We start from the raw sequence: 6,037 nt of genomic DNA on the forward strand, positions 1-6,037 counted from the left end.
TGTGAAACACGTGGATTCCCCAAACTTACAATGCGAAACACATTGATTGGAGTTCTTCCAAAATAGCTTTCTATATTTGGAAGAATTAACTTAAATAGCCGACTAAATTGTTAAATTTAAAATAAGCCGGTAGATATATAATATGTATATAATTATATATAATTAATATATAATTTATGTATACCGTTTAAAAAAATATACAATAAATATGACCGACTATTTACATAAAAGTTTCTTTCTATTTTCCATTAGGCCCAAAATAATAAATACTTGTTTCACTCCTAACAAGGTGGAAATAGTACGGGCTAGCCAGTTTTTCGATTGGTCATTGAAAAATAGTCAGTGTTAGCAAAGTCATTAAAAAATAGCCATTATTTTAGTTAAAACACGAAAAGTTCCAACATTATATGATGGATTATGGAGCTCCTATGTATAAACTCTCAATATATTATGTTGGGACTCCATCATATTATGAAATTTCAACACATTATACTGGAATCTCATATGTAAAAAATTCAAGCTTAACAAATTATGCTGGAATTTTTCCGGATTTTTAAAGGTATGTTTTATTAGATTTTATTTTTATAAGGAAAAATGGCGAAATTTCAATTACTTTTAAAACTATAACTATTTTTTAGTTACCAATTGTAAATTAGACTATTTCTGATTTTTTTTTTGTTGAGAAAACTATCTTCTATAACTCCTCAAATTTTTAATAACCCATGTTTTTCCCTTATTGACACGAAATGGCCCTCCAGCCCAAACATATTACATCTAATAGCCGAAATGTCTATTTTGTATATGTTTTGTATAGTGACAGCCTATTTTATATATTTTTTTAAAAGTGACAGTCTATTTAGTATATATTTTATATAGTGGCAGTCTATTTTATATATATTTTGTATAGTGACAGTCTATTGTATATAAATCGTATAGTGACAGTCTATTTAGTATATTTTTGTATAGTGATAGTCTATTTTGTTTATATTTTGTATAGTGGCACTTAAAAAATCATTGCCACTCTTACAAAATATATACAAAATAGACTGTCATTATACAAAAATTATACAAAATAGACGGTTACTATACAATTTATATACAATAGAATTGTTATTCCAAACTTAATTTAAGTGTGTTACTATTTTTGCTATTCGGTTTCAGAGCAAAATCTGGAATCACTTTGCATAGTTCTAGGATAAATCTGAAACAAAGCCTTAGCATCACTGTATCGGTCGGCGTGATACATAGCACCGATGATAGCATTACACGTGAATATAGTCGGGCATGTGCTTGAGAAAACGGCGGGACGAGCAACGGCAACTGCGGATTCCAAATCCCTGGCGCGGATGAGAGACTGAACGCGATTGTGAAGGTTAAGTCAGTTGCCGGTAAGTGCCGACGTGGTATCGGGAAGGCAGGAACGAGGGTCATCAGGTGAAGGCAGTCCCCTCGGGAGTGGATCACGACGGAGGGCGTTGATTGGTGGTTCAATACGGAGGCGGTGTTCGGCAGCGGCTTCTTCAGCTAAGGAAAATGCGTATGATCGTTGAGGGAGAAGAAAGTTAGGGTTTTGAGATGTGGTGGTTGTGGTGTTGGGTGAGGATGAACGGATGGTCAGATTTGAATTCTGACAGCGGCAGAGGAACGACTGAGAGAGTGGAGAAGGATACCATAGAGAGGGGGAAGAGTGGCAATGATCTTGGGCTTTAATTAGTTTTGGGCTGTTAATTGTATGGGTTTTTTTGTGGCTATCTATTGCCATTAGTTTTTCCCGGATGGCTACAAATGAAGTTTGCTCTTTTTTTTCCCTAACAAGGGGGCATCTCACATCTGGACAGTGGGACATTAGTCTATTGATATGCCTTTTCTCTTTAACTAGTACTGGTATTTATTTTTTAAAATGTGTTCATGTGACAGGCAAAGTCTGCCGTAATCAAAAGGCAAGAGTCAAGACTATTAAAGATCAATGTGAAAGGACTATTTTATTGCATAATTAATATATGTATTCTTATTGTAAATTATAGTATTTACTGGATGTCCACTACTCTCACTATTCTTCTTCATGATGTAATTAATCTCTACTATTCTTCTCTGTTATGATTGTAATTCTCAAACCCTCATAATTTTCTCATAATCTTAATTGGTAGTGCAATGTTTAAAGTAAACTTTTTTGTATGCCTCTGTGGAATAGCATAAATAAAGGCATGAAATGTGACATATGACGCACTTGAAAGAAATAATAAGAAAGTTCTCTCTTCTTCTCTACATCTCTTGTTTATTTTCTTGTTTTATACAATTACTTTGAGCTTAATTTATTTTAACACGTTATCAGCACGATTCTAATCTTCTTCAAAGTTAAGTTCCAATTCTTCATCCAAAAGAAAATAAAATTCTTTAGCCTTCAATTGGATCCAAGATGAGTAATAAAGATATATGTCTTCTAGATATTGGCACAACTCACACATGCTAAGAGAAATGTTGGGTCCAAATGCACACGCCTGTATACACGGTCGATAAGTAATAAAGTGATGAGAGAGTATCGTTCCCACGAGAATTTATGATCAACTACTGCCTAAACTAAACTAGTTACGAGTTATTTGTTCAAAATTTTTTGAGGAAGATGATTATGGTCTTTACTAACTAAATTACTACAAAACTAATAAGAAAATAAGTGAATAAGATTGCATGTATGACAAGCAAACACTTGCAAAGATTTTAATGAGATAGAAATATTCCGGATTATGGGATTAATATCTCTCCTATTGCATTCTACCGATTGATTTAATCATTTGATTTATCTAATTTGTTTATTAGTAGGGTTTATTTTGTTCGCGAAGTTTTTTTGATACTTCGCTCGCCTATTCAAGCCAACCTAAGAGTATATGTCTATAGAATCAGAATTAACAAGAACGCATGTGTATTTCCTGCAAAAATAACCAAGTAAGGCAATTAGAATATGTCTATCCTAATCGTGAATCTATTCTCTCATGCTCGAATTCAAGAACTTACTCTATTCAATCTTATATGCAATTTATAGTTTCCACTTTCGGGTTCAACTATAAATTCGTAGACAATACTCTATTGTAAGTTATGCAAAAGAATAATTAAGTGCAAGATTGAATAAACAAATTAATATGATAAAATCAAGCAATATTATCAACTGGCAAACTGCAATAGTCAATAACAACTCATAACCCTAGAAAATGAGGTTCTTAGCCACTCATGTTCGTGACAATACTCAAAATATTATTTTTAAATATAAAAGATATGAAAATTAGATGGAATAGGAAGAATGATGGATTTCGTGCTCCATTTGTGTTTCTTTGCCTTTTCTTGCCTCTAAAATTGACCAACCACTCACTAATCACGTTTAGGAGGTATTTATAGGTTAGGGTCAGAGTCTCCAAACCCAAATCCTAGTAAAATCGTTTAAAGCGCGGACTGTGAAGACACCAAGGCTCAGAGCTCGCGAGGCCTGGTGTGTAGCGCGCCTCAAAGAAGGCGTCGCCCACTCCAGCGCCCGGTGGAGCTCACCCAGGACCAGGCGTCGCCCACTTTGGCACCTGGTCCTATTTTTTGCCTTTCTTGCTCGTTTGATGTATCTTTGACGTCCATGTGTGCAACCTTCATGTATTTTCATCTTTCAACAATCCTACACATAAAATGACACAATTAAGCTCAAAACGTCACACATTTAATCACTAAAACTTTAAAATGTACGGTAATCAATGCACTAAAAATATACATTTATAGCCAAACATTACTACCCCACACTTAAACGTTGCTCGTCCTCGAGTCAATCAACAAATTACACTATTCTTGAGCACTTTATATTTACTCAATCGAAGCACACTACACTAATTATTGCGGTTGATAGCAACAATTAAGCTCGAGCTGCAATCACATACACTTCCCCTTTACTTATGCCATTTTCAAAAAAATAATATTCACAACAAAGACAACATGCTTATAACAATCCTAGCCTCAAAACCCGATTTAATATCACAATGCACTCATGGCTTGAACACTCAACATTGTAGAGAAGTTTAATAATGTTACATATCCCTCGTGAAAGTATGTTCCCTTACAACAAGAATAAGAGAGTAAGTTGAACTCACACACTCAAATCAAATACTCAAATATATTTTAAGGACTCACATATATCAAGAAATCGCTTACTCTCACAAAAGAAGTCACATACATGTAATTGATACCATAGGCTTGCCCATAATATAAATCTCTACTAATGTAGGCTCGCTCAATCTAAAATCAATTAAAAAAAATTATGGTTGTAATGTGGGCTAAGGGACGGGCAAGATATATTTAGGATTAGTGGCTCACCCTCCTAAGCACTTTAACACATCACATAATAAACTTTAAGCGCAAATTCTTCAATCCGCTTTGATTTCACGACCAAGATCACTCCCCCAGAAATATGCCCTCTTTCTTTAAGCACTACTTTACTTTATACTCCCTAGCAAGAACAAGACAACAATTTATCCACCTATAATTTTTCTTCTCTTTTTCTTTTCCAGATTTTTCTTTCTTCTCTTTTTTTATCAATTTTTGCTAATGGTGTATTGTTCTAAAAAATAAGTGCACATTTCTTTCTTTCTTTGGTTTCACTCGAAAGTCACCCCACACTTGGTCCTTACTTCTTCTACATCTCATTTAACAATTAAAGTGCTTTTAGAGGTAACAGGATCAAAATAATATCAATTATGAATAAAAGGGATATGGGCTTGTAATGTGGGTGCCAAATAAAGTCTATAGGCTCAAAAAGGTTTACTAGAGATCAATTTTATTTGTAATAAACACTAAGTTCAAAAAGATCAAAGAAGGCCTAAAATTATTTTTCAAACCGAGCATCACCTAAAATTTCGCTTTAGCTCACATACCGAGTAAGTACTAGACACAATCATAATAACATGAACTATACAAAATCTCACATCACACATAGCAAATGACTCACTAAGGACGGTCTCATTCCGGCTCTCAAACAATGCAAGTATTTACAGAGTCACAAGATATTAAGTATTAAGAACAAAGTAAACAATAGTCAAATAAAAGAGACATAGGTGTCACGAGACATGCTATCCAATATATAAAGGCACCATGCTCAATTTCAAACACATAGGGAAGATATTACACATGCCAAAGCCTAAATATGCTACTATCAAACAAGTCAAAGGCGCCTAGGTTCATTATTCTTCCTCCATTTATTCCCTAAATATTAATCTACTCTAAAAATTAAAAAATAACTACTACCCGGTTCAAACTACATCCCATCGAAAAGAACTAAGGCACAAAAAAAAGCCACGGGTGATTATTACCACCTAAAGCAAAATAAAAGATATATTTTTGAATTTTTCTACTTCTTTTTTTTTTTTTGTATTTTGAGTTAGACTTTAATCCCTCAAGAAAACTGCCTAAGAGATCCATTGTCAGGAAAAGTCCAAAATATTCAATTTTTTTAAAATGGCAAATAGAAAATAAAAAAAACTAAATAAAAATTAAAATAAGAAGCTAAAGAGATACTAATATACAAATGTACAATCCAAAGAGAATTTCCCACACCACACTTAAAGTATGCAATGTCCTCAATGTATATAAAAGCAATAAAAATCCAAAATGGTGGTTATGAAAACTCCCTGGTCATTCTTCGTGATCCTCCTCATTAGCCCAACATGTGGTCGTAATGACCCCATACTTTAGATCTTAACACACGGTCCTTCAATAAAATCAAGGTTACTTAGACTTCACCTTGCAAAATTTAATCATGTTAGCGTCATACAATCAACACATTCACATGTAACCACACTTTTAAAAATATACCCCTGCTCCGATGAGCCATCCCCCACTTAAAATTTCATGTTAATTAAACTCACAAGCCACTAGTGTATCAATCCCAGAGACTCTGGCTTCAATTGGGACAAAAGTTGCCTTTGATGCAACTTAACAATACTTAGCGCGCACTAGTTGTGTGTAAGCTCTTGAATGGGTGAGGGATTGACTCACCCTCCCAAATCGGTTTGGG

Source organism: Nicotiana tomentosiformis, chromosome 5, assembly GCF_000390325.3.
Source record: "Nicotiana tomentosiformis chromosome 5, ASM39032v3, whole genome shotgun sequence".
Taxonomy (NCBI): Eukaryota; Viridiplantae; Streptophyta; class Magnoliopsida; order Solanales; family Solanaceae; genus Nicotiana; species Nicotiana tomentosiformis.